The sequence below is a fragment of the Moschus berezovskii genome, chromosome 2 (assembly GCF_049115385.1).
Source record: "Moschus berezovskii isolate FMDL1 chromosome 2, NW_MosBer_1.0, whole genome shotgun sequence".
NCBI classification, from domain to species: domain Eukaryota; kingdom Metazoa; phylum Chordata; class Mammalia; order Artiodactyla; family Moschidae; genus Moschus; species Moschus berezovskii.
Window position 1 is genome coordinate 114,795,694 of NC_142461.1, and position 27,432 is coordinate 114,823,125.

Consider the following 27,432-nt stretch of genomic DNA (forward strand, 5'->3'; position numbering starts at 1 on the left):
CCGCAGCCAACTCCCTTCCTTCACCCTGCGCTTCCGTGGGCAGGCGTGGCCGTGCGTTGTCTTACCTGGCGATCTGAGCTCAGTGCCCCTTGGCCTTTGCACGTCCTTCTCTCTTGGCTCTTCCCCGTGCTCCACTTAAGGCACAGCTGTCACCCTCTGGCACCTTCCTGCTTGGGCGCCCACGGTGCTTGGTGGTGCCTCTCTCTTTCTTGCTGTCGACCACATTTTCTTGCAAGTATGTGTTTATACCTACACCACCCTCTCTTCTGTGAGTGAGCTCTTTGAGGGTCCTGGGTCTCCCTGGACCTAGGACAACCAGTGCTTGTGACATGATGGGAAAAGGCACCTCATAACTGTCCCCTGAACAAAAAGAGGTAGATTCAGATTCCAGCTGTCTTTTTACTAAACTCTGCAATCACTTTCAGATGTCTTTTCTCTCTAGGCTGCAAATGATTACCTGTCCTTTGTCTGCCCAGTAGCGATTAGCCAGGCTGTAGCAGAGCTAGAGTTCCCAGCCCAGCCCAGATCGCATTTCCTCACTGTTAGCAGCTGGAGGGACTCCTCTTTCACTTCACCCGGGTTGCATCTGAGATTCACAGCACGTCCAGTGACCTGCTCTTTGTCTGCCTTGACAGGCATAGGGTGTCATAAAGTATTCATCCAGTTCAGAACATTTTAAAAGTTGGGGGAGAATTGAAGAGTGAAAAGAGAATTTGTAGAAATATAGTCACTCACTTGGGCATCCATCCCATTCAGCAGCCCGCTCCCTTGAAAAGCCAGGTAACCTGGATATGTGCACAGGAGCCATTCCCACGGAGCCATCATTCCTATTTAATAATCACCAAGCCCAGGAGAAATCTGTCACCTGCAGATGAAATCAGCGAGGCAGAGCCCTTCCAGGAAAGAGACCCAGTGAGGCAATACTGCACTCCTCATTCATGCAGAGATGCTGTGGGGATCGCTCAGGGAGGTGCTGACCCACTGCCCGGCCTGACACTGCCGCGGCATCATCAGGGCCCAGGAAGGACCTCGCTGGCTGTTGGCTGGCTCATGACGCACAAGGAAAGTGATGAGCCATCAATCCCATTTCTGGTTTCCACCTTCAAGAGCAATGACAGGTTGAGGTTGTTAGCTGTTGGGGTCTGAGGAAGATGCAGTGTCCAAGACATTGGACAACAGATTTGGAGCTGCCACTAGCCTACATTGTGTTTTTGCACAAATCAGGAGAAAAGATACCCACTCTGGGCTGACCCAGCTCCACTCTAGGGCAGAGGGCTTGCATTTGGAGATGCTTCTATCCAAAGAAGGGCACCTGAGAAGGTGGCACTAGTGGTAAAGAACCGGCCTGCCAATGCAGGAGATGTGAGAAGTGGGTTTGATCCCTGGGTCAGGAAGATTCCCTGGAGAAGGAAATACTCCACTCCAGTATTCTTCCTTGGAGAATCCCATGTACAGAGGAGCTTGGCAGGCCACAGTCCTTGGGGTCGCAAAGAGTCAGATGCGACTGAAGTGACTTGGCATGCACACTATCCAAAGAAAGAGTGCTTGTTCCTTTGGGTGGGCACAAACCCCATGCCAAGCACCTGGATCTCAATGCCCACTTGCCTTCTCAGCTGGGAGCTGTTCGGTAATGTGGGGACCACATGGCTATACTTGTCTTAGAAGGTACAGCTTTCAGGGTGTCTGAAGGAGAGGTTAGAGAAAAGTGAATTGATTATTCAGGGTTGTTTTTCTCAAAGGGTGGAACTCCCAATCAGAATTTCCTAAGTTACTTGGTAAGAATGCGTTTTTCCTGGGACCCAACTCAAAACGACTGAATGAAACTCTCTGAAGGGTGAGGGCCAGCAATCTGGTTATTTAACCAGTCCCCTAAAGCGTTCTAATCCTGCCCGCCCAACTGAAGAACTGCAGGTTTAGCAGCTGTTGTGTCAGGAGTCCTGTGCTAAGTCTAGTCATGTCTGACTCGTTGTGACCCCATGGACTGTAGTCTGCCAGGCTTCTCTATCCATGGGATTTTCCAGGCAAGAATACTGGAGTGGGTTGCCATTTCCTCCTCCAGGGGATCTTCCCGATCCAGGGATTGAACCAGCGTCTCTTAGTTCTCCTGCATTGGCAGGCGGGTTCTTTACCACTAGCTCCACCTGGGAAGCCCCTGGCATGTGTGTATTCGGGAATCTAGAACTATCTGACTGGGCAGAGCAGAAACAGACCACGCATCCTCAGCTGTGCAGTGTCACCTCCTCGTGCGTCCTTGAGGTCTTCCTGAAGGCTGCTTCTCTAGGGTTTGGGGCTGATGTCATTGTTTTTCCTGGCACCAGTGCTTTGCTGTTTCCAAAAAGCACTTTTAAAAGTATCAGCTTTTAGGATAAAAACTCTAGGAATCTGGAAGCAAAGAGTGGGTAGGACTCAGATAATTCCACTCTTGTCCTTCCTCCTTAGCCTCGGGCTTCTTTCCTGCCTTCTGGTCCCGTGGCAGAGAACGTTTCTGGCTGACCCATTTCAAGGAAGTCTCCTGGAGATGCTGTGTTTCCATTTTGGTTTCAATCTTACAGAAAGGTTAAATTACATTGTCCTAAATTCCAAGGGGCTGATCAGTTTGCTTTGTTGAACTGGTATTTCTGTCATTTGAGTAAGGCTTGAAACATGATGTGAATGGCCCTTTTCTTTTATTAGGGGAGTTTCACTGGAACAGATTTGACTAAGCCCCCACGTGCTAACTTGCACCTTATATTGTAGACACCCGTTGCTCTGGGCCACAGGGAGGCACTCGTACACCCAAGCCTCCCTCCTTGGGGGATGAAGTCATTCACAGACACTGTTCACTGTGATCAATGGAATGTTTGTGTCCCTCAGAATTCATATGTTAAACCCTATCCCCCAATGTGATGGTATCAGGAGGTGGGACATTTGGGGAGGTAATTAGGTCATGAGGGTAGAGCCCTCATGAATTGGATAAAAGATACCCCAGAGAACTTCTTTATCCCTTCTGCCGTGTGAGGATATAGTAAAAAGATGGCCAACTTTGAATCAGGAATGGCCAGCTATGAACCAGGAATCAGGTTGTCACCAGACACTGAATCTGCCGATGTCTTGATCTTAGACTTCTCAGCTTCCAGAACTCTAAGAAATAAATATTTGCTGTGGAATTTCTGTTAGAGCAGCCCGAATGGATGAGGACATTCACACTGCTGACCTTGTGCTGAGCACAGTGCGAGATATTAAGAGTGTATGGGTTGAGACTCTGCCCTGCCTGCCAGGAGTTTAAGTTAGACGTCTCCACACTGTCCCATGTGGCAGCCACCAGCCTCAGGTGGCTATCGAGCACTTGAAGTGTCCAAATGGAGATGTGCTGTAAAATACACACCAGTCGGCAAAGCTTTGTAGGAAAAGAAGTGCCTATAAAATATCTCATTAACAATTGTTTTATACTGGCTACATGTTGAAATCATATTATTTTTGATATATTAGGTTAAATAAAATTTATTATTAAATCATTTTCACCTATTTTTATTTTTTTTAGTGAGGCTGCTAGAAAATTTTCATTACATGTATAGCTGGCATTATGACTATTGGACAGTGTTCTCTAGAGGATGAGAAAACAAGAAATTGATGATCATAAGGTAACATGATTAGTGTTGGGATAAGGAGAGGGACAGGCTGAGCTAAGAACAGGCTGAAGGGGCCCTTATTCAGCCTTGGGAGCTGGCAGAAGGCTTCCAGGAGGAGGTGCTAATTAAGACTCAGAAGCTGAGTAGGAGTGAGCTGTGGAGATGGTGAGGGCTGTGGGAGGTGATGGGTGTGGTGCATTCCTGGAGCTGTGAGTGGTTCAGCAAGGCTGTAGCTGAGTTGGGGGAGAGGCTGAAGAGGGAGGTTGGATCAGGATGTGGGGAGGGGGCACTCTGCTTCTTTCTGCACCGTAGAGCTATGACCTCCTTGTCCTGGAAATGGGATTGGAGGTGTTAGAGATGAAAGGGTATTTGCTTTCCTTTCCAGCTGGGGTGGGCACTGGAGTGAGGGGAGACCCTCAGCAATATTGGCGGTTAGGAGAGAGTACTTAAAAGTTTTGCCTCTTTGCCAAGTGTGGAACTGATGAGTTAAAACAACTCTTATCAATGAGATTACATATATGAAAAGGCTTTGTGTGTGTAATGCCCCAGTACAAACATTAGCTTGTTTGTTCTGTTTAATTGGACCTTGATCTTACCATCAGAATATTGAAATTATAAATTTTATCTTTGGTAAAGTTGGAATCTTTTCTTCAGATTTTAGCCTGTTTTGTTTTTAGAGGAGGTGAGTCTCAACAACTATCTTAATAAGGATAATAATAATGATAATCCTTTTTAGAGCCAAAGAATCTTAAGAGACTAACAGTTCTGACACAGACAGTTCAGAATTTTGTAAGAATGGGACAACTAAGGTCATAAACCAAGGACACTGCACCATTTCCCCTTCTCTTGGGATGCCATGCCTGCAGAAGTGAAAAGCAGAAGATTTATACATAAAAGCATCGTCAGAATCCCTCTGTTCTTGCACAGTGCGCCTTTACCCAGATGCCTAGTATTATCAAAATTCCACCAGGGCAGTCAACTAATGCTTGGTGGGGGATGTTCAGGAAGTTTCACTTCTGTGTGTGGCTTGGCTTTGCTCTTCAATTCAGATCAGTCGCTCAGTCGTGTCCAACTCTTTGCAACCCCATGGACTGCAGAATGCCAGGCTTCCCTGTCCATCACCAACTCCAGGAGCCTGCTCAAACTCATGTCCATCGAGTTGGTGATGCCATCCAACCACCTCATCCTCTGCTTTGCTTTTACAGGCAGTAAAATTGTTAGCATCTGAGGGTACACTTATCATGAAGTTGTTAGTTTGCACGTTGTTTTCTTTGCCTTGGGGTTTCTCTAGGCTTGGGGGAAAGGCAGAATTTGTCCAGTTTTCCACACATAAATGTCCCTTGGCCCCTAAATGGCTCAGAATTGGATTATATCCTCCTAAACAAAAAGATTCTCCAAGGAAAAAGGATGATTTTGGACATCTGCTCATTCATTCTTTCCACTTACTGGCACCTGATGAATGCAAAAGGAGCCCTTACTTGGATTGAGCTCATAATCAGAGGGGTGGACTTGTAATCAGTGAATCAGCTCCAATGTGGTTTACTGTTACATTAGCGGTAGGTATGTACAGCTATGAAGGACTATGAAGGGAGGCAGGCATTCGAGTTCTGTGTGGATGTGGGTAGAAAATGCAGGAGAGCCCTCACCTAGGAGATGACATTGGAGCTGGCCTGAACAAGCAGCAAAAGTTAAAGGCTATTTGGAGGGCTATGAGAGTGCATGGCCTGTTCACGGAGTGGGGGGCTGGTAAGTGAGGCACATGAAGGAGAGTTTTGAGATGGGACAGTGGGTACAGGAAGAACCGGGCATGGCACCAGAGGGTGTGGACTTCTTCCAGGAGAGTGTCCAGTTGGAGAGAGACAAACGCTAGTCTGTGGTGGAAAGATCACCAGCAGTGGTAAAACCTGGATTGGAGGAGTAGGGACTGGGCAGTAGCCTGGAGGCCGGCGCGTTGGAGAACTACAACTATCTGCAGTTCCTTTCCTTCTCTCTGGACGATGTCCAGGTGGCCTGATGGCCCCCCAGCTAAAGGCAGTCTTGTCTTATAGCAGAAGGAGCCTCAGGCTTCTTACACAGGGTGTCGCACACGTACGTCGTGGGGATCCAGACAGACCTTCCCTTGCCTGCTCTTGATGGACGTCCCCCTTGGCCCACAGTCCTGGCTTAGACAGAATCTTAGTCACCAGGTGGGGGTGGCTGAGTCTCAGGGCCCGGCCTCCAGTGGCAGGGGTTGGCTGGCTGGCGGTTTGAGGGCCTGGCTCTGGCCTGGTGCCTGTGTCTCCAGGGCTGGCTGGGAGGCTGGACTCTCTCCACTGGGTGATGCTGGGTCTGCAGGACCACTGCAGAGTGGCAGGAACCTTGGTGAAATGTGAAATTTCCGCTGGCCGCCTGCCACTGTTCCCACTGCATACTGACACTCCACCCAGAGGCAGGATGCCCTGCCCTGCGGAGCGGTTGGGAGTGATAAATACATTTGTTTTTGAATTAGAACCTTTCCTGGCACTGGGGGGAAATGCAGCTGCAACCGCCTGGCCTTTCTGCTCCCCAAGACTCAATGCAGTCTGGCCCCGGCACAAGCTGGAGCTGAAGGTGATTACCCTGGTTTGCCTGAGCCCAAACTTCCAAGGACAGGCCTGAGATGAATGGCCCTCAGGCGGATTATCAACATCAAAGGTACCGTAACCACACCACTCCAGGTAATCAAAGCCCAGCACGGCCTTTCCTGTCATTTCCCTTGTTACGGCCATGCACTCTGCTTGCCTCAACCCTGAGAGTGGAGGTCAGATTGCCCGGGTCACCTTGAGGAAGGAGGCTTGGCACTTACCCAGGTGGTGAACCAGGCTTTATTTCACTCTTTACCCGTTCAGCAAAGTTGAGCAATTTTAAATTTTAAAAAATGCTCCAGAGGCTTCTGTCAACTCCAAATCCCAGAGGCAGCCCTGATAGTAGAAGTGCCCTTGGCAGGAGCAGGCTGGCCAGCAGAGATGTGCCAGGAGAAATAGGGGTGGGGCTCCCTGTGCTGCTCCCTGGACAGCTGGCCCCTGCATTGTGAACATCCCTGTGCAAGGCACCCACAGGTGGATATTCCCTGCTGGGCACCTGTGTATGCCAAGTGCTGTGCTGTTCATGTGAGCCCAAAAGAGCAATTTTCATTTAAGCTTCAGTGTGTAATGATAACCAGGAATTCATCTGGATAGCCAATTCTCCTTGGTTAATATGTTTTGGCTAATTTATTAGGAGAGAGAAGTTAAGGCATTGGAAATCATTTTGCTCTTCATTGTCCCAAGCTGGTTAAAATATCTCTTGATAAAAAACAAAACTCAGAAGTCAACATTCAAAATACCAAGATCATGGCATCTGGTCTCATCACTTCTTGGCAAATAGATGGGGAAACAGTGGAAACAGTGTCAGACTTTATTTTTTGGGGCTCCAAAATCACTGCAGATGGTGATTGCAGCCATGAAATTAAAAGACGCTTACTCCTTGGAAGAAAAGTTATGACCAACCTAGACAATATTAAAAAGCAGAGACATTACTTTGCCAACAAAGGTCCATCTAGTCAAAGCTATGGTTTTTCCAGTAGTCATGTATGGATGTGAGCATTAGAAGGCTGAGGGCAGCAGAATTGATGATTTTGACCTGTGGTGTGAGAGAAGACTCTTGAGAATCCCCTGGACTGCAGGGAGATCAAACTAGTCAATCCTAAAGGAGATTAGTTCTGGGTGTTCATTGGAGGAACTGGTGCTGAAGCTGAAGCTTCAATACTTTGGCCACCTGATGCGAAGAGCTGACTCATTAGAAAAGACCCTGATGCTGGAAAAGATTGAAGGCAGGAGGAGAAGGGGACAACAGAGGATGAGATAGTTGGATGGCATTACTGACTTGATGGACATGAGTTTGAGCAAGCTCCGGGAGATGATGAAGGATGGGGAAGACTGGTGTGCTGCAGTCCATGGGGTCGCAAAGAGTCGGACATGACTGAGTGACTGAAAAACAATAAAATATTGTTAAGTGCCTACTCTGTCCCAGGTGAGTGGAGCATAAATACTCATATTCTAGATGAGTAGAATATGGTCCTTATCTATAGGAATTTCAGAACTAGTGTGGAAAGCAGATATTGGCACATATACCAAACTTGGAAAGACAGGCAGATACAAAGTACCACTGAACTCAGGACTATCCATTGGGTAACCAGGGAAGGCTTCACAGAAGAGGCAACATTTAGCTGAGTATTGAAGGATGATTAGGATTTCACCAGCTAGACCAAGCTGGGGAAGAGCATTCTGAACAGTGTCAGCAGTTTGTTCGAAGGGAGGCAGGAAAGAGTGTGGCCCAATCAGAGAACCCTAGGAGTTCTTAAAAGATAAAAAATTTTAAAGGATAAAATTTGACTCATAGATTTATAAATTGAGCACCTGTCAAAGGTTTTACTGAACTCATTAATTAATGAGAAAATCAATATGATGTTATAAATGGTTCAAAGGAGAATTCAAGCAACATTCATCTATAAATGATCAGGAATGATGAAAAGATGTTAAGAATAGATGCAAAACGGTTCAATACCACGGGGCGATAATCTGTTGCATCTCCAGGGATATAATTTGCACATCTATGGCCAAGAATCATTTACATCACTTTCACTAGCGTACGACTTATAGAAATAAAACATAAAATAGTCTACAACTCAACAGAAATAAAATAGCTCAAATCCAGAAAAGATAACGATAACCCAATAGGCAGCAACAGACAGAACATCCAGTAATCTATTTTTGACCTGTTTCAAAATTTTTCGCATTTTTCCTGGCAGAGTGGGTTAGTTTTATTGGAGAGCCATAGGGGAGGGTGGGATATGGATAAAGGGGAGATGAGGGCTGAAGTGCAGACAGGGACCAGATTGCAAAGAGCCTAGACCATCACGCAAGGAAGTCTGAATTTTACTGTTCAGCCTGCAGGGTGCAGGATGGACTGTGGGAGACCAAGCCTGGAAGACTGAACCTGATGGGGTGGATGCGGGGAGAAGTAAGGCGGTCCTGAAACAAGGTGATGAGACGAGAAATGGAGATACGGGACTGACAGAGTAAAGGATGAAGGGACGTCCGGTGACTCAGGTGCCAGGAGACAGAGGGACGTGACAAAATAATCAGAGGAGGCTGTGAGGGAAGTCTGCATGTGCACACAGGGCGATGTTTTCTCCGGGGCCTTTATTTTTTCTGTTGAAATGTGAACCTTCGACTCTGATTTGCCTTTTCAGTTAAAGAGAAGACACTTTCAAATGGGTATCTTTCTTGGGAGAGAATGTACACCTTAATTTTCTCCGGATTTTCTAGATGCACAGATTCCTAAGTTATAGTTTGGAGAATTCTTATAAATCAACTTCTTTCTCTAACCCACTTGGATCCCTTGATTCTGTCATGTACATGGGTGTTCATTTTGCCGGTTTCCCTCTGTTTGCCCCGGTAACTGCTGGCCTACCCTTTCTGCTTTCTCCCGCTTTCCCTGCCCTGTCCTGGGGGACGGCTGAGTTCCCCAAACTGTATCACCTGGGCCCCCATCCTCTGCCTTTTGATTGGCTTTGGTGCCTGGACAGTGGGATTAGAGAGAAGGCAGAATATTTCTTTCTCAGGCCCCCTTCCTGCTTTGGTTGTTTCAGGCCCTATCATGTCCCTAGTGACCGCAACATTCCTGAGCTTCAGCTTTAAACCAGGGTCTCCAACATCTCTCCTTTCTTTGCCTGTCCGGGCCTAGGACAGTGTTAGGGGTGGAATTGTGTCCCTCCAAAATTTCTGTTGAAATCCTAACCCCCAGAAGCTCAGAAAGTGACCTTACTTGAAGTGGGAATTATTGGCAAATGTAATTAGCTAAGATGAAGTCATCCTAATCCAATATGGGCAGTGTCCTTATAAAAAGGGGAAATTTGGATACAGACATTCACATGTGGAGAATGCCATGTGAAGACTGAACCTCTGCTGCCACACACCAAGGAACAACCAGCATCTAGGTGAGGAGCTGGAACAGATTTTTTGCTAGAATCTTCAAAGGAAGCAACTCTGTTAACACCTTGATGTTAGTCATCTGGACCCCAGAGCTGTGAGTTGATAAATTGCAGTTGTTTAAACCACCCAGTTTGAGGTAACCTGTGCTAGCAGCTCTAGCAAGTGAATACAGGGTGGTGACAGTTTTCTTCTGTGGCTTGTTCCTTATTCCCACTCACACGTCCAAAAAAAAAAATATATATATATATATATATATATATTCCTTCATTGGGCTTCCCTAGTGGCTCAGTGGTAAAGAATCCGCTTGCCAATGCAGAAGAAACTGACTCTATCCCTAGGTCCAGAGGATTCCCTGAAGAAGGAAATGGCGACCCACTCCAGTATTCTTGCCTGGAGAATCCCACGGACAGAGGAGCCTGGCAGGCTACAGTCCATGGGGTCGCAGAGTCGGACACAACTAAGCGAGTAAATGGCAACAGCATCCCTTGGTTAAAAAGTCTCTTCAAGAGTTCCGGTTGAGTGAGCCGTCCCTTTCTGGCCACGACATCAGCGTCGCTATAGATTCACAATCATGTGACGGCGTTACTCGCCTTCCCCTTATAAGGAATGTTATATTCCCGGTCTTCTAGACTCTTCTGAGTTGTTATGTGCTGGAGTCATTGCTTTCAGTTAACCTGAGATTATTACTGTGGAGGGCAGCCTGCATTTGCTTAGCCCGCGATCTCTGCAAAGGGCATGCAGAGGGAAAGCTGGCGGCAGGAAGCACGCACAGCTCTCACGGTGTTTTCACGACAGTCGAACTCTTAAAAGTTCACGCCAAGCTGGGCGACTAGCTTGGCATTCTAGGCCCTCATGCCTCCATTTCCATATTGGGATCTCATCCATGGAGGGGTCTTCACCTTCAGCTCCAGGAAAGGCAATATTAGACCCGAATAGACACACTTGTTTGCCTCAAGCCTCAGGGCCGTAGAGGCTTGCTCTGTGCTGTGGAGTGTGGCTCCCTGCCTGCCCCCGCACACTGCAAACACAAGTATCTCTTTATCCCAGCAGCCCTTTCCCCTCTTCTTCATGCGAGTCTCTGAACAAAGGTTAGCCTGTGTTCTTTGGCTGGGTGTCCAGATTTCTCCTCTTACCAGCACAATAAAAAGATCTCTTCTTAGCCCAGTAGTCTTATTTATTTTCTCCAGTCAAGACAAGACACACCACCAGTTATTATCAGGAGTGATAAAGTGACACTTAAGCAAGGTCATACAGATGGCAGATGTCCGTACTGTTAATTTTCTCAGACTTGAAATGCCAGCATCTGTTCTTTTAAATGTGAGTGGCACTTATGTATTTATTTATGCTTTATTTATTTTATTTTTTTACTTAATAATTAAAAACAACATCGTTAAAGAAAGATAACAAAAATACAAAGTCTTAAAACCTACGGGATATGGAAAACATTATCCACTGAGGCCTTAAATGTAGTAGACTTTACATAAAAAGGAAAAGCCATGAGTATATAAGTATACAAGTTGGCATTTATGTATTTAAAAGCTAATCCAATTTATCCCATTCCGGAATTTTCTATCCACAGAATGTTGTGCCAAACAGGTGGTTCTGTGGTGGTCTGAGAATCCTCACAGCAGTGCAGTAATCAAGTTTATAATAATAAACTTCTTTCGTATTGTTACTTAATATTTTCCAGGTGCTGTCAAAGCAGTTCTGTTCACAAAAGTTATCTGACTAGCATTGATCTGAGTATCTACCAGAAAAGTGTTGATCCAGCTTCAATTTACCAATCACCTTCTCCCTGATATGTAGACAGTAAACAGGTAAATATTTACATTTTAGTACTTTTACTTTTTGTTCTTGGCAGATGATTCTGGCTTTTCATTTTAGGGAGTATTATAAAACTGCTTTTTAAAAAACACAAGTGATGTGTAGCTTTGGCAAACACACTTTTGGAATGAGCCAAAAGTATAGGAAATGCTGGTTCTTGGAAATGCAAGATTCCTCACCCAGCAAATAGATCTAGTTCCCCACAGACTTCAGGGCAATCCCAGTAGAAGCAGAATAGAAAGAAAAGTCAGAGGCTTCTCCCCTCGCCCAGCCCTAACGGATCTTGTGACCTGAACACGTAGGCCAGTCCTCAGGGTTGTGTCTGAACTGCTCAGGCTGAGCCCCGCATCTCACAGGTGCCTTCAGAGATGCCCCTCTGCTTGGGACACAGCCAGGGTGGTCTGCAGACCCAGGAGCATGCCTGGGGAGGGTCTTGCTCCGTCTGTAAAGACAGTACCTCCACGGGAACCTGAGACTGCGCCCCCAACCTCATTTGTGCGGGGATGCAGAGAGCACCAGCCCACGCTCCTTATAGGGCATCACATATTCATGTGATGCATTAGTTCCCCAGAGCTGCTGTAACAAAGCACCACACTCTTGGTGCCTCAAAAATGACAGATATTGATTCTCTCACCATTCTGGAGGCCAGAAGTCTGAAATCCAGATGTTGGCAGGGCTGGTTCCTTCTGGGAGTTGTGAGGGGAAAACCTCCCTGGGCATCTCTCATGGCTTCTGGTGTTGCTGGCAGTCCTTGGCTTCCTTGCCTTGTAGATGCATTGCTCCAGCCTCTGCCTCTGCCTTCACGTGGCCTTTAACCCTGTGTGTTCATCCAAATTTCCCTCTTCTTATAAGGACAGCAGTCATTGGATTAGGACCTACTCTAATCTGGTGTGACCTTACCTTAACTTGATTTCATCTGCCAAGACCTTGTTTCCAAATGAGGTCACATACACCGGTACTGAGGTTAAGACTCCAGCATGCATTTTGCAGGGGGTGAGGGGTAGGGGGAAACACAGTTCTTACCCTACACGTGGTGACTGGAAGCTACAACATTTTAGAATTGGAGGATGATGCTCAGGCATTGCCGATGTGGCTGAGACTGAAATCCTGGCTCTCCACTGACCCGTGTTAGGTGCTGAGGGTGTTCAGTCTCCATTTCCTTATCTGCAGGCTGGGAGGAGAATAGCACTGCCCACCCCTGGAGCTGTGTGAGGATTAAGTGGGATAATTCATGTGCAACACAGCGCCCAGCACAGAGAAAGCCCCAATAAATCTACAAAACCTTATGTAGCCTCCACGTATGTCCAGTCAGCCTCCCATAAACTAGCAAGCATCATAAAGGATCCTTGACAATAAAAAATGACAGTTTCTGGTCTGGAAAGTACAAATAAGCTTTGGGGAATCAGGCATCAGTGCTTATGTGTGGTTACATTTTGATTTGAAAGAATGACCCTTTTGATGGTTATACAATGCTGTGGTTTCTTATATAAGCTGTCAGCATAATGTCTTCTGTTTGAAAAAGGCTTCTAAGTTTTCAAAGTGTTTTCATTTGATTTTCACACAAACCCTGAGAAACGGGCAGGGTAGATACTGATAACCCCATTTTATAGATAAGGAAACTGAGACAGTGAAAGTGAAGTCGTGTCCGACTCTCTGCGACCCCGTGGACTGTAGCCTACCAGGCTCCTCTGTCCATGTGATTCCCTAGGCAAGAATACAGGAGTGGGTTGCCATTGCCTTCTCCAATTTGCTTTAGATCAGTGAGTGCAGCCGAGGGGGCTGCCTGCCCAACCAATTTGTCTTCCTTTCTTTTCCTTGGTAATGAGACCCCTGTATTGTTCAGACAAGGATGTGCTAAGTCGCTTCAGTCATGTCTAACTCTTTGCGACACTACCGACTACCACCCCCCAGGCTCCTCTGTCCACGGGATTCTCCAGGCAAGCATACTGGAGTGGGTTGCCATGCCCTCCTCTGGGGGATCTTCCTGACCCAGGGATTGAACGTGTGTCTGCCTCTTATGTCTCCTGCATTGGCAGGCAGGTTCTTTACTGCTAGTGCCACCTGGGAAGCCCTATGGATAGCGATATGTCCAGTTAATAAAGAACATTTCCAGACTCTTTGGCTAACAGGACTGGCCAGTGATGTGTAAGCAGCAGTGGGGCATGGGGGAGCTTCCAAGACAACCCTTTAGAGGAGGCCAATTCATCTGGCAGGGGCCCTTACTGCAACCACTGCAGTGTGTGTGTATTCATTTATTTTCATCTAAATCCAGGGTTGGTTGGTTCACATTTGATGTCCCTAGTCAGGAATCCACACTCCAGAGCATGGGAGGCACATTTGGAGGGTCCTGGTCTGAAGTCTATTCTCCAAAGACGGCAGAAGACAACCCCCTGGATCTTGACTTAAGGGTCTGTTAATGAGCAGGAGGATTCACATGGGTTAACAGTGGGTTGGCCAGAAACAGTATAAAGGCCCCTGCACCCTGGCATTAACGTGGTGTTAGAGTGAGTCCTGAGAAGGCAATGGCACCCCACTCCAGTGTTCTTCCTGGAGAATCCCAGGGACGGGGGAGCCAGATGGGCTGCCATCTATGGGGTTGCACAGAGTCGGACACGACTGAAGCGACTTAGCAGCAGCAGCAGCAGAGTGGGTCCACCTGAGGATGCCGCTCCCCTAGCCTGGAGAAGCGCTGGGAAGGGGGCTCCATGGAGTTCTGTGCACTGCTGTGTCCCAGAGGCTTCAGCCACTGATGCAGCTGGGCGCTGAGCTGATGCTGCAGTTGGAGTGCTGTCACCTCTCCCTTCCTTGAGTGAATTCCCATGTGAGCTGTTGTCTGTTGCTCTCAATGCTTCTCTGAGTGTCCATGAACCCCTGGTCTGATGTTCTGTGCTTGCTTCCATGTATGTACACAAATATGTACACATATTTGTACGTGTGGTGGTATTCTGCCTGAGACCTGCATGCATTCTGACACCTCCTGCACAGGGAGGTGGTTGGGGAGAACTATAGCACTCACACACCTCTAACCAGCGGGTCGGGGTTACCGTTGGCCACTGAAAAGAACCTGATGAATGTGACTTAGGACAAACCGACTGAGGTCACAATAAATGCCCAGGCAGCTGTTTGAACAAGTGATTGTCTCACTGGTTGTGGTTACTTGGAGCAGACGCAGACACTGGCCAGAGCAGCGCCCATCCTTCCTGCAACGCTGGAATTGAGATTGGTCTCCGGCTCTATTTGTTGCTGAGACTGAGGTAATATAAATCCCGGCATGCTGGGGAGGCCTTGTGGACGGATGGGAAGGAGGTCTGCCGAGTAAAGAGGAGGGTTACACACCCAGAGACAGGGCTGAAAGACCGCGTGGCAGTGTGGCGTGAGCGTGGGAGACAGCAGGACCCTGGGGAGCCTCCCGGGTTCCCACTGACCTGCTAGTTCTGGATTTCGGCTCCTTGAGGATGTCTGACTGATTTCTTGCCCTGAGGTTCCAGGAGCTACCTCTGTAGCTTTGTAATAAATTACTCTGTATTATTGCTTAAGTGTTTGAAGTGCTTTCTGTTACTTCAACCAAAAAAGCCTTGATGCAATTCAATATCACACTGGAATGTATATAAATACCTTCTTAAAAGGTTTGTAAATCTGTAGGCTCTATTAATACCTATTCCTCCCACCCCATTAACATCATCTTGATAAAAGACACACACATACGCACTATACTCACGCTCAGTTCAACCACCAGGTTGCAGCTTCCCCACATGCCTAGATGTCTTAGCCACACATGCATTTTTCAGACTCCATAATTCATTTGACTGGGTTTTAAGCAGACTGAATAAACCAATGAATAGAAAAGAAATGTTGCTAAACTTTTCTTTTAGGTGCATCCCCCTTCTTAGAAATAAATTCAAGGACAGATTTGCCGCAGACCTCACAGCACAGCTCTTGGGTTGATTCCAGTCCTTCACCACACATAGTGCAAGAAGGGTCACCTGTCAGCCGTCCCTGCGTTCTGCAGGCAGGTTGCCTTTCCTGCTCTGCACCAGGTGATGTGAATGCACAGGCGTGGGAGGTTCAGCGCCGAGGGGAATCATCCTGCAGCAATTTCCTGACTCTGAAGTGCTGCCTTCTCACCTCAGTTATCTTTTCTGGCTACCCAGTTTTCCCACTCTCACGCCACTGTTACAGATTCTGTACCTCAGGTTCTCACCCTTTCTTCCTAGAAGCTTCCTTTTCATGTTTCTCTCTGGAATCAGGGAATGACAACTCTCTCTTCCTTAGGCGTCTTTCCCCAAATGTGTCACCCGTATGCAAATGGATTGGACGTACTCTCTCCTGCGGACCTTCACACTGACTGTTCCCTCTGCTGGGAATCACCCGCCTTCGCCCCGCCACCCCTCTCTCTCCCCACCACCACCTCCACCCCAGACATCTCCTGGGCACATTCCCTCACCACCATCAAGGCTTTGTGCCAACGTCACCTTGCCCGACCACCTGCCTCAGACTCCCTTCCCCCGTTACCCCGCATCACTTCTCACAATCCAACATACTTGTATAATTTCCTTTTTTTGTTTTTAATGCTTATCGTTGTTAGAATGTAAGCACCTCAAGTGCAGGGGCTTTGTTTTGCACGTGTTGTATCCCAAGGGCCTGGCATTTGGTAGGCCTACAGTGAACCTCCGCTGAGTGCTGGAATGGCCACTGCCCTCCTCTTGTTTGTAGAAATGCTTCCCTTGAGTCACAAAAGCCTGGCTCAAGAATTGATGATTAAGAGGAAATGAACATGTGACAAGGATGGCAGTCAGGCCTGGAGAGCTGGTGACAGTTTGAACAGTGAATCAGCCATGTGGCAGCTACAGAATTTAGTTTAGTTCCTTCCCTGAGGGACATAGATAACAGTGTCTGAGGCACTTTTGCGAGTTGTTTTGTAGATACTCAGGTCACCTCCAGAAAGAAAAAGCTAACTGCATGATGACCAAACTGTAGCTATGACATAAGCTGCTCCACCTTGCAGTCGCAAGAACTGGCCTCAGTGAAATGGGAGCACACCTACCCTGGAACTGAAGATTAACTGCTTAAAGTAATCCATCCCAGGTGATGCTGACCAGACCACCGCATGACCAGTTTCAAGAGGATTGTTGGAGCTGACTGTGCTGCTCCGCATGTAGGCCTCCACCTGAAACTCCCCTTTAAAACCTTCTGTCCTCTGACTGACACCTGGGAGATGGTTTTGGAATACTAGTCTGCCATCTTCCCAGGTTGGTGACTGCCTAAATAAAACATCTTCCTTTTTCCACCAACCCTTGGCTCTCGAACATTGATTCTGCAGAGATCAGCAGCTGAACCTGAGTTTGGTTCTGGCTCCAGCCAGTAACAGTCACATGGGGCAAGTCCATGTGGGTGAGACACAAAAGCAAACGATCAGAATCTCCTTCAGTCAGGTGTTTGAATCTAAACTCACTCAGGTGACCCTAGTGAAGGCAATACTCAACGAGCACAGAGGTTAGTTGGGGCTAGTTTTGTGAAGTTAAAAAAAGACTCTGTTAGGTGCACAAAATGGCAACCCACTCCAGTGTTCTTGCCTGGAGAATCCCAGGGACGGGGGAGCCTGGTGGGCCTCCGTCTATGGGGTCACACAGAGTTGGACACGACTGAAGTGACTTAGCAGCAGCAGCAGCAGCAGGTGCACAAAACTGTCAGCCTCCAGGGGCATAAAATGTGCAGACCTGTGGCAACCTTTATGAGAGTATACATGATAGAAATATTGATGAGAGTATTGTTGATTGTGTGTTATATTTGGGTAGGTAGTTATTCATCCAATATCTTATGTCCTAGCTTTCTTTCCTTTAGATGTAATTAACTGTTCAGTTTATGTTAAGTATTGTTGTTGTTGAAACAATCGCATTTAAGAAGAAAAGAGAAAGTTGGGCTATGATGGGGAGAACACGGATGATGGTCATGATGTAGACGTGAGATGCCAGAACACCTGTTCTGGGCTGCACAGACGAATGGGGGGGGGCGCCAATTCTGAGCTGAAAGGGACAGCTCAAGCTTTTGCTTGACCTCTTCCTCAGAATCTTGGGTAAATAATTTCATCTTGTTTGGGCTTACTTAGATCATCTGTAAAAGAAGATTAGACCAAATAAACTTAAGATCTTTTGCATCTCCTAAGGATTGTGATGTGCAATGTGCTGGGCATTATGTTATCTTCTGTGGCCCTTATAATAGTGGAGACGATCCTAAACCTTCATGGGGGAGTCAATGTTCAGCAGGTGAAATATGCATCAACTCTTACTTAGTTTACAAAGGGGCAAAATACTACAAGAAAACATTGCACATTTTTCTGAGTGAGTATTGACTTTAGAATGCATCAGGAAGCATAAGTCTATTTTTAGTTGGAAAGTGAGAAGTTGATCTTCTAAGAATGACCATCTAAAGTAAAGGTAGGGTAAGGACACAAAGGGAACTAGAATGCCATGGACTGAATGGTTGTGTCCCCCAGAATCATATGTTAAATTCTAACCCCCAATATGATGGTATTTGGAGGTGGGGCCTTGGGAAGGTGCTTGGGTTGTAAGAGTGGAACCCTCGTAAATGGAATTAGTATCCTTATAAAAGAGACCCCAGAGAACTGAGTGACTGAAGAGAAAAGACCTGCAAAGAATGCCATTTGGGATCAAACCCTGAAAAGGGCTCAGGAATCCCACCACCTTGTCTCCATCAATGAAATTTGCCATCCGACAAGCCCTGCTAACACACCTCAGCGTAAACCCATGAATCAGACTTTTGGATCTTCAATGTAGATGGACATGGAGAATTCACCTGATTCTGGAGGAAAGCCTCCAAGATGAAAGAGTCCAGAATCATTCCATCAGGGAAAAGATTTAGGGGGAAACCCAAACAATGCAGGGGAGAAGGATAAAACTTCGCCAACACGCACAACATATATTTACTATTTCGGGGGAGATAAGAAGTAGTATGGCACCCACTAATCAGAAGCAGGATCTTTAATCCAGGAATGAGCAAAGCACAAGGAAGAGAATCTCTCAGAAATTAAAAATAGAAGAGCTAAAATAAAGGAATAGTTAGCAGATACAGTGGAATGATCTCCCAGAAAGATGAATCAAAAGACAAAAATGCCCAGGAAGGAAAAAATGATAAGACTAAATAAAGGAATTGATCTCAGAAGGCCAACTGTAATCCAATAGGAATTCCAGAAAGAGAGGATAAAAAGAACAAGGTGAAATAATTGTCAAAGAAATGATACCAGAAAATTTCCCTGTGAATTTGAAAAGATCCATGCCGTGTTACACCACTTTGAAATCTCAGAAACTGTGGATAAACACCCTAGAGGTATAAAAACAGGTTCTGTTCAGAAGAACAGGAATTGCAATGGCCCAGGACTTCTCAGTAGGAATACTCAATGCCAGAAAACCAAGGAAATCAAACTTCAGTTCATTTCTCTCCTCAATGGCAACAATTTCTAATAATGTAAATGTGAACTGTCGATAAAAATCAGAATTTATCTATATTGGGAGAATTGGGGAAGGCAAAATAGGGAGACTGATGTAATTCTTCTACCATAGCAGGAAGCCAATATGTCATGTCCCAAATGGATAAATCAATAGCAGTATAAGCTTATATCCAGGGGAAAAGATAAGAAATAGCTGAAAAGGACAGGTGGGGGAAGGGAGCAGGAGACTGCTGTTTTCACTGTAAGACTTGTGTTATTAAACTTTGTAAACTACTTGTATGCTGCTGCTGCTGCTGCTGCTAAGTCACTTCAGTCGTGTCCGACTCTGTGTGACCTCATAGACGGAAGCCCAACAGGCTCCCCCGTCTCTGGGATTCTCCAGGCAAGAACACTGGAGTGGGTTGCCATTTCCTTCTCCAATGTGTGAAAGTGAAAAGTGAAAGTGAGGTCAGTCAGTCGCGTCTGACCCTTAGCGACCCCACAGACTGCAGCCTACCAGGCTCCTCCATCCATGGGATTTTCTAGGCAAGAGTACTGGAGCACGAGATGCTAAAACCCATGGGAGGACCTTGAAAAAAAAGATCCTTTCCTTTTTTTCAATCCCTGATATGGTTGCTTTGCTTTCTCCGAGGTGGTACTCAACCATGGCCATCTTGTAAGCCCTTCAATGTTAGGAGATCTGGGTCTCCTTTTTTGGGGGGTACAGAGGCTTATCTCAAGGACCAGTCCTTAATAATGCAGGAAAAAAGAAATTTCCAATATGGCTTTGTGCCATGGACATAAAATACATGAACATTGTTCTTCATCTACCTGGCAATATTTTGTGAAGTTCTTTTCCCTTTTGGTGTTTAGGGAGCTTGTCAGGCCCGGAATGGACTCAGGTGGTGAAGAAAGGCTGAGTCCCCTTGTTCCTCCTGGCGACCCCACCCTCAGTGGCTTCCTGAGCCTGTCTGTTGACAAACGGGATAAAGTCAGCCTTGGTTTTGGTATCCTACAGGTTGGAAGAGGGTTTTTTTTCTCTTTTTTTTCTTGGCATGAACATAAATTTGGGTTTGCAAAAATCATCACAGGACAAGTATGTCAAATGTGTCATAAAACCTTGAAAAGAGTTGGGGTGAGGGAAGAGATTTAGATTAGGCAACACCCCTCACCGCTCTGTCCTTTTAGATTTTAATAAATCTTTTAGAAGCGCTATAGATCATGGGGAAAAAGGAACTAAAGTATATTCTGTAGGTCTTTATCTCTTTGAGGTCTGTATTCTTACACCTAGGGGTGTCTCCTTCCTATAAACCACAAATTCCTTACAAATTTTCCTTACAAATTTTATAAGTGCCTTACAAAAGGGGCCACTTCCTTGGACCTTTTGTTGGAGGGAGGGGAAGGTTGGACCAGCAGGAGCAGGCACCACTTGGGGGAGGAAAGGAGGATGCTGCCAGAGCTCAGTGATCCTCAGGAATACGCAGTGAGTCCACAGACCTCTCAGCGGCAGAGCAGGAGGGGCCCTGGGCCAGCACACAGTGCTTCCTTCCCCACAGGCTCTTCTTTGCCCTTCAGGGGCTTCAGGTTCATTTTCACGTTAGTGCTCAAAGGAGCCCACACAGGTGAACCCCAGGAAGGCACTGTCTGGAAATGGCCCATCTCCACTCACTGTTCTTTTTCCATTCTCTTTCCATCTTTCTCTGATTTCCTTTTTCTTAAAGGATCTGATAATTTTTCAGCTAACTGCTGAATCTTTGGGTCAAGTAGACACATGCGTGCTTCTCTGAGTTTGTTGAGATTAAGGGAGGTGGGGGAATTTATATTTCCTAAATGTGGTTATTTACAATTCTCCTGGTGATTTAAAAGATGAAACACCAGGCCTGCCCTTGGATGAGATCCGAGCTGAGTTTAATCCAGCGCATGCCAGTCTAGCTCAGCCCCAAACTAGGGTGTATGGGAGCGGAAGGCTTGATGAGAGCTACGGTTATCTGATTAAGAGCACTCATTAACATTTGAAAAGCAGGTCTTGCCTCTGCTCTGCTTCTTCTTGCCTGATTTCTAGAAGCTTGTCCAGGCTCTGATTTTCTCTTCCAGAAGATTCCTCCCATGATTCAGCTTCTGTACCAGCCGATGAAATCAGTCACCCTCATCTCTATAAGACCAACTGTTTAGAAGATTCTAGAAGTTGTTGGTGTTGGTGATGGACAGGGAGGCCTGGCATGCTGTGATTCATGGGGTCGCGGAGAGTCGGACACGACTGAGCGACTGAACTGAACTGATACCAAAAACAAAAGGCAGATGCTTTCAGTGGCTGTTCAGCCAAAGAGGGTTAGGGAGTAAGTTGCAACATTTCCATCCTGAATTACCCACCACCCTCCCTCCCTGGGGCTTTCAAGTCTTCTAGGAGTAGTCTCAGTTGCCCATGTCAAGGATAGCACTTTAGTGACCCTTCTGGTGGAATAAGTTTGCTTCCTTAAGAGAAAAGGGAAAGGGAGGTCCTACTTTCTCATCTAAAGGGAAAAGAATCAGTTTACAGTTCGTGTAAAACTATAAACCGGTGTGGTATTTAAAAGAAATCTTACACAGTTTTATGTTATATTTCTACAGTATTTTCCACAGAATGCAAACATTTCTTTGTTGTTTATTTTATGCAATGAAACCAAGAGTATGAGAAGTTTAATTTCATTCCGTTCATATGATAATGTTTCTTAAACATAATTGGCACTGGGATAACCTGGGGAACAGATATAATACAGATTAGCAGGTACCCAGACATCCTGATTGTATGGGACTTCATCTTGAGAAGCCCTGACCTTTAGACTTCTGACTTTAAGTGTCATGGAGTGGGTTGCCATTTCCTCCTCGGGGAGATCTTCCCGACCCAGGAGTCAAACCCTTGTCTCCTGCATTGGCAGGCAGATTGTTTACCACTAGCCCCACAAAATTGGACAGGGCCTTAAAGCTGCTAAATTGCAACGCTTCCATTGACAGAGACGTTCTCCCAGGCTCCTAAAGCCCACAGTGCTCCCACGTCAGAGGCAGAATCAGGCATGGGTCTTTGGTTCTGCACCCTCTGACGACCGCATCCTACGCAGTAACTTCCGTGATCCTGTGGCCTCATGTGTTTCCTGCTGTCTCCCTCTCTGAGCCTCCCCATTTCCTACTTCTTCCCTGTCCTCATTCTAACCAACATCCGTAAGCCCTTCCTTCTGTCTGATTTTATCCTGCGCCTGCCTGCCTCACCACCCTTATTTACAGTCCACTGCCAAGGTCCGTGACCCTCAGTGATCCACCAGACCTCTTGCTCTGTCTGATGAACTCCTGCTGCTGCTGCTGCTGCTAAGTCACTTCAGTCGTGTCCGACTCTGTGTGACCCCATAGACGGCAGCCCACCAGGCTCCCCCGTCCCTGGGATTCTCCAGGCAAGAACACTGGAGTGGGTTGCCATTTCCTTCTCCAATGTGTGAAAGTGAAAAGTGAAAGTGAACTCGCTCAGTCATGTCTGACTCGTAGCAACCCCATGGATTGCAGCCTACCAGGCTCCTCGGTCCATGGGATTTTCCAGGCAAGAGTACTGGAGTGGCTTGCCATTGCCTTCTCCAATGAACTCCTACACATCCTTTAAGACCTAAGCCAGCTTTTGTTTTCTTCAAGTCCTTCTGAGCCTCCATTAAATTCAGATAATGTCTCCCATCTCTTAAAATTTTATATAGGAATGGTATTTATATAAAAGTCCTCATTATATTGTATTTAACTAGTTTTTGTTGACTTGCTTACCTTCTCCACTAGTGTATGAGGTTCTTGAAAGCAAGTACCCTACGTGATAGATCTCTTCCTTTGCATCCTCTGTACCCAGCTATTCTGGTTAACTATGTGAAAAATACTCCCAAACTTAGAAGGCTAAAACAACAAAAAGGATTTGATTTGCTCACACATTCACAGCATGGACAGGACTCAGGAGACTGCTTGTCCTTGCTCATGCAGTTCAGCTAGGGTGGCTCCACCGGGTCTCATTCCACTGGAGTGTCCTGTTCCAATGCAGCTCGCTCACGTGGCTGACGAGTTGGTGAAAACTGTCAGTCCCTTTCCATATGGGCTTCTTCACAGGGCAGCTTGGGCTTCCTCACATAATGATATCTGGATTCCAAAAATGAGCATCCCAAGAGAACCTGATGGCAGAAGTTGTGTTACCTTTAATGACCTGGCCCTTGTGAAGTCAAATAAATGATGTCACTACTGCTGTGGTCACAAGTCGGGCAGGGAACACAGATGCACCTCTCTATGGAAGGATTGCCAGAATCACACCATGAAAAGAGCTTGTGAGATGGACAATGTTGGAAATACAATATGTCACCCTAGCACAGGGCCTGGGACTCAATAAAGGATTGGTAGATGAATGAATAAATGTATGAATAAATAAATGGCTAAGTAAAGCCAAAGGTCTCAAACCTTTGCAGCACCAGAAACAGCAGTAGCTTCTGAGGGATTCTGATAGGTATTCGGTTACTTGGATTTTTTCTTTGGGGAAGATATAATTTTCACAATTGTTTTGGATATATGAAAGTTTTCCTGTAACTGAGAAAGAAAATGAATTTGAAGAATCTCAAGATACATTCCTTTTTGAACTTTAAGTTCTCATTCTGAGACTTAGGGTGTCTAGGGCATAGGGATGGGAGAAAGACCTATTTTTAGCTCTATCCTCTTTTGTACACTTTGGATTTTGAACCATATACAAGTATCTATTTTTATAGTGTTTAAATTCTAAAACAAAATCTAAAATTAAAATGTATTATAATAGGAACGGGGCTTCCCAGGTGGCTCAGCAGTAAAGGATCCACCTGCCAGTGCAGGAGACCTAAGAGCCGCAGGTTTGATCTCTGGGTTGGGAAGATCCCCTGGAGAAGGAAATGGCAACTCACTCCGGTATTCTTGCCTGGAAGATTCCATGGACAGAGGAGCCTGGCAGGCTATAGTCCATAGGGTCCAAAGAGTTGGACCCAACTGAGCGACTGAGCACATAACAGCAAACATTATAGGAACTGTCACCAACTTACCCTCAAATGATTCAGAAAGAAGAAAAAACGTATATGAATATGCAGAGAGATTTCGAGAGAGAGAAACAATGATAAAGCAAATGGGCAAAACGTTGACAATAGGTGAGTCTGGGTAAAGAGTATGTGAGTGTTCTTAGTATTATTATTCTTTGTGCTTACAACTTTCCTATAAATTTAACATTTTCTAAGTGCAAAATTTTTGAAAATTATGATGGAGTGAACATGGGTTGCAGCGACTGAACTGCCAGCAAAATGGCTTAGTTTTTGAAAGGAAGAGTCCTCTTCCTCTCCTCGTCCTCCTAATTGAAGTACAGTTGATGTATAATATTATATAAATTACAGGGGTACAATCAAGCTTTACTCTACTTACAGTTGTTACAAAATGTTGCCTATGTTTCCCATGTTGTACAATATATCCTTTAAGCTTATTGTATACTAACAGTTTGTAACTTCTCCCTCGCCACTTCCCTGGGAGGAACACTTTTTCCAGCTGTTTTCTTCTTGCTTGCCTAGTGCAAATTTAGGTTTTCATTCATAAATCTTCTGTTTCCTGGACTAAATACTTTGGTGAGTTTAACAGTAACACAAATTAGAGAGAAGATCAATGAAAGTTAATGTAAAAATGAGTTTTCTCAAAATAGGTGGCATCAAGTTTAGCAGGTGACATAACAGAATGACACATCTGTAAGCTTCAAGTGTGTTGAACTTTGTGTCTCTAATATTTAAATTGAAGATTCCATAAGAGAGAAAGGGAAAAGAGAAGAGGAAGGGAACTCACAGTTATTTAGCACTTCCTGAGACAGATCCTGTGCAAGAAGTTGTAAATGCGTTATCTCACTTACTGCCCTCAAAACCGGAGAAGGCAGACTGTACTAGTCTTCTGTAGCTGAGGAAACTGAGACTCAGCTCAGTGGTCGTGTCCATACTGATGCCCTTGACTTCAAGTAAGGAAACTTCAACTTAACTGGCTGGAACAACAAGGACATTTATTATCTCACATACTGAGAGCCAGGAAGCAAGAAGAAAAGACTGATAATATGCCAGTGACTCTGCTAGCTCTGACAATACGAAGATGAGAAAGCTTAGCTGCTGCTCATGGGGAACTCACAGTAGGAGTTACACTGAAAAGGCAGACCCAAAGTCTGTGGACTTGTTCAGTGTTGGCCATCAGCGAGTAGTCTGTCGTTATCTTTTTAGGCACATGTGATTATTATTAAGTGAACACATGGCTTACAGATAGCTATTAAATAATCATTGCTTTTAAAGAGAAATACTTGTGGCCCAAACTAATGATGTATTTTCTCATCAGGACTAATATCATTTCTATGTATTTACATATAATTTTATTGGCTTACATTTTCTGTACTCTTATATCATTTTGCTTCTTCGCCTTATTTGCAAAGAGGATAGTTATCAGGTCTTAAGAATCACTTTCATGTTAAGTCAAAAAGAGTTTGAGTTATTGTAACATTTCATTATTAAAAATATAAAAATAAGAATTACATTAATTTTCTTGTGGACACGTCTTTCCTTTGCATGAAAATATTATTAGTGTTATGAAAAATAGATCTATTCAAACCAGCACTACAATACTTCATTGACATTCTTCCAAAGGTCGTGTCCCATTAAAAATCTTTGATTTTTTTCCCTTACAGTCTTCTGCAAGCCTCTCTTTATTAGGCTGTGGTTTCAGTTTCTCCCTACTCCAGTTTTCTTAAACTTATGTTGTGAAAAACACATTGCACTAGCACCGCAGAGATGCCAATACTAGTTTCAGTTTAGCTACTAATTGTTCTGCACTTGGGCCTCAGTTTTATAAAATAAGGTGGCTAACTTGGGTCAGACATGCAAGATAGATATGTTAAGGTCTGACTCTGTTAGCGGCTGTCCGAATCACCATGAAATCGATTGGCCAAGTCTGCCGTGGGCTGGGAGGATGGTGGTAACTCTACCATGTATCTTTTTTCAGGCTAGATAATATGTGTGTATTTAATTGGTTCTCTTGATTAAAAAAAAAAGCTTTATTGAAGTATAAATGATATGCACTAAACTAAAAGTTAAAGTATAATTCGATGTTTACCATATGTATTGTATTAGTCATATTCTCCAGCAACGGAACCAATTATATATTTTTCGCTTTATCTTTTCTCTTTCTTTCTTCCTTCCTTTCTTTTTAGAAATTAGTGTGGAGGCTGAGAAGTCCCACAATCTGTCATCTGTAGGCTGGAGACCGAGGAAAGCCAGTGGTGTACTTCAATCCGAAGACTTGAAAATGAGGGAAACCAGTGGTACTGAGTCCCCTGATTCAAATGCTAATCTTACCTAGAAATGCCCTCAGAGATATCCAGAAGTGATGTTTAATCTAGGAACCCTGTGACCCAGTCAAGTCGACACATAAAATTAGCCATTAAGAGTATATACCTATGAAATCATCACAACATTAAGATAAACACGCATGCCCCCCAAATATCCTCATGCCCCTTGGCAATCCCTCCCTTCAGCCCATCCTCACTTCCTGTGCCCCTCAGACAACTAGTTTCCCTGGTAGCTCAGCTGGTAAAGAATCTGCCTGCGATGTAGGAGACCCTGGTTCGATTCCTGGGTCAGGAAGATCCCCTAGAGAAAAGAAAGACTACACACTCCAATATTCTGGCCTGGAGAATTCCATGGACTGTATAGTCCATGGGGTTGCAAAGAGTCCAACATGACTGAGCTGCTTTCACTTTCCAGACAACCAGTGATCTATTGTCCATCACTGTATATTAATTAGCTTTTGCTAGAATTTTATATAAACAAAATCACATATTGAATCTTTTTTGTCTGGCTTCTTTCAGCATAATTATTTTGAGATTCATCCATGTTGTAGCATTATCAGAAGTTCATTCTTTTTTTACCAAGTGACTTTTTAGTGTATGGATATAGTAATACCATTATTTGTTTATTCATTCCCATATTGATGGACATTTAGGTTGTTCCTAGCTTTTGGTTATTACAAATAAAGCTGCTATGAACATTTGAGTACATGTCTTTTTATAGACATAGACTTTGATTTCTTAAAGGTAGATACTTAGGAGTAGAATGACTGGATCATAAGGTAGATGCATGATAAACTTTTAAAGAAACTGTTAGACTGTTTTCCAGAAGTGTTGGTTCTTTTTACATTCCCACCAGCAGTGAACAGGAGGTCCAGTTTCTCTACGTTCTCATGAGCAATTGGCCAACAAATGGTATATACATTCAGTAGTTTTGATTTTGGACATTCTAATAGGTGCATAGTGATATCTCACTGAGGTTTTAGTTTGCATTTGCTTTGTTGTTGTTGTTGTTTAGTCCATAAGTAAGGTCCGACTCCTTGAGACCCTATGGACAACAGCACATCAGGCTTCCCTGTCCTTCATTGCCTCTGGGAATTTGCTCACATTCATACCAGTTGAATCAGTGATGTCATCCTACCATCTCATCCTCTGTCGCCCCCTTCTCCTCCTGCCCTCAATCTTTCCCAGCAAAAG

At 45.2% G+C, this 27,432-nt stretch overlaps 1 long non-coding RNA gene across 1 annotated transcript in view; it reads right to left on the reverse strand.

The window, feature by feature from the left end:
- The window catches only part of LOC148778592 (uncharacterized), a 39,107-nt gene extending 14,290 nt beyond the window's left edge, over positions 1–24,817 (reverse strand). Inside the window, exons 1-2 of the long non-coding RNA XR_016038855.1 lie at positions 24,702–24,817; positions 22,802–23,038 (exon numbers count right to left, since the gene is read on the reverse strand). This is a non-coding gene — a long non-coding RNA (uncharacterized LOC148778592). The remainder of the gene's footprint in view (positions 1–22,801; positions 23,039–24,701) is intronic.
- Between the last annotated feature and the right edge of the window lie 2,615 nt (positions 24,818–27,432).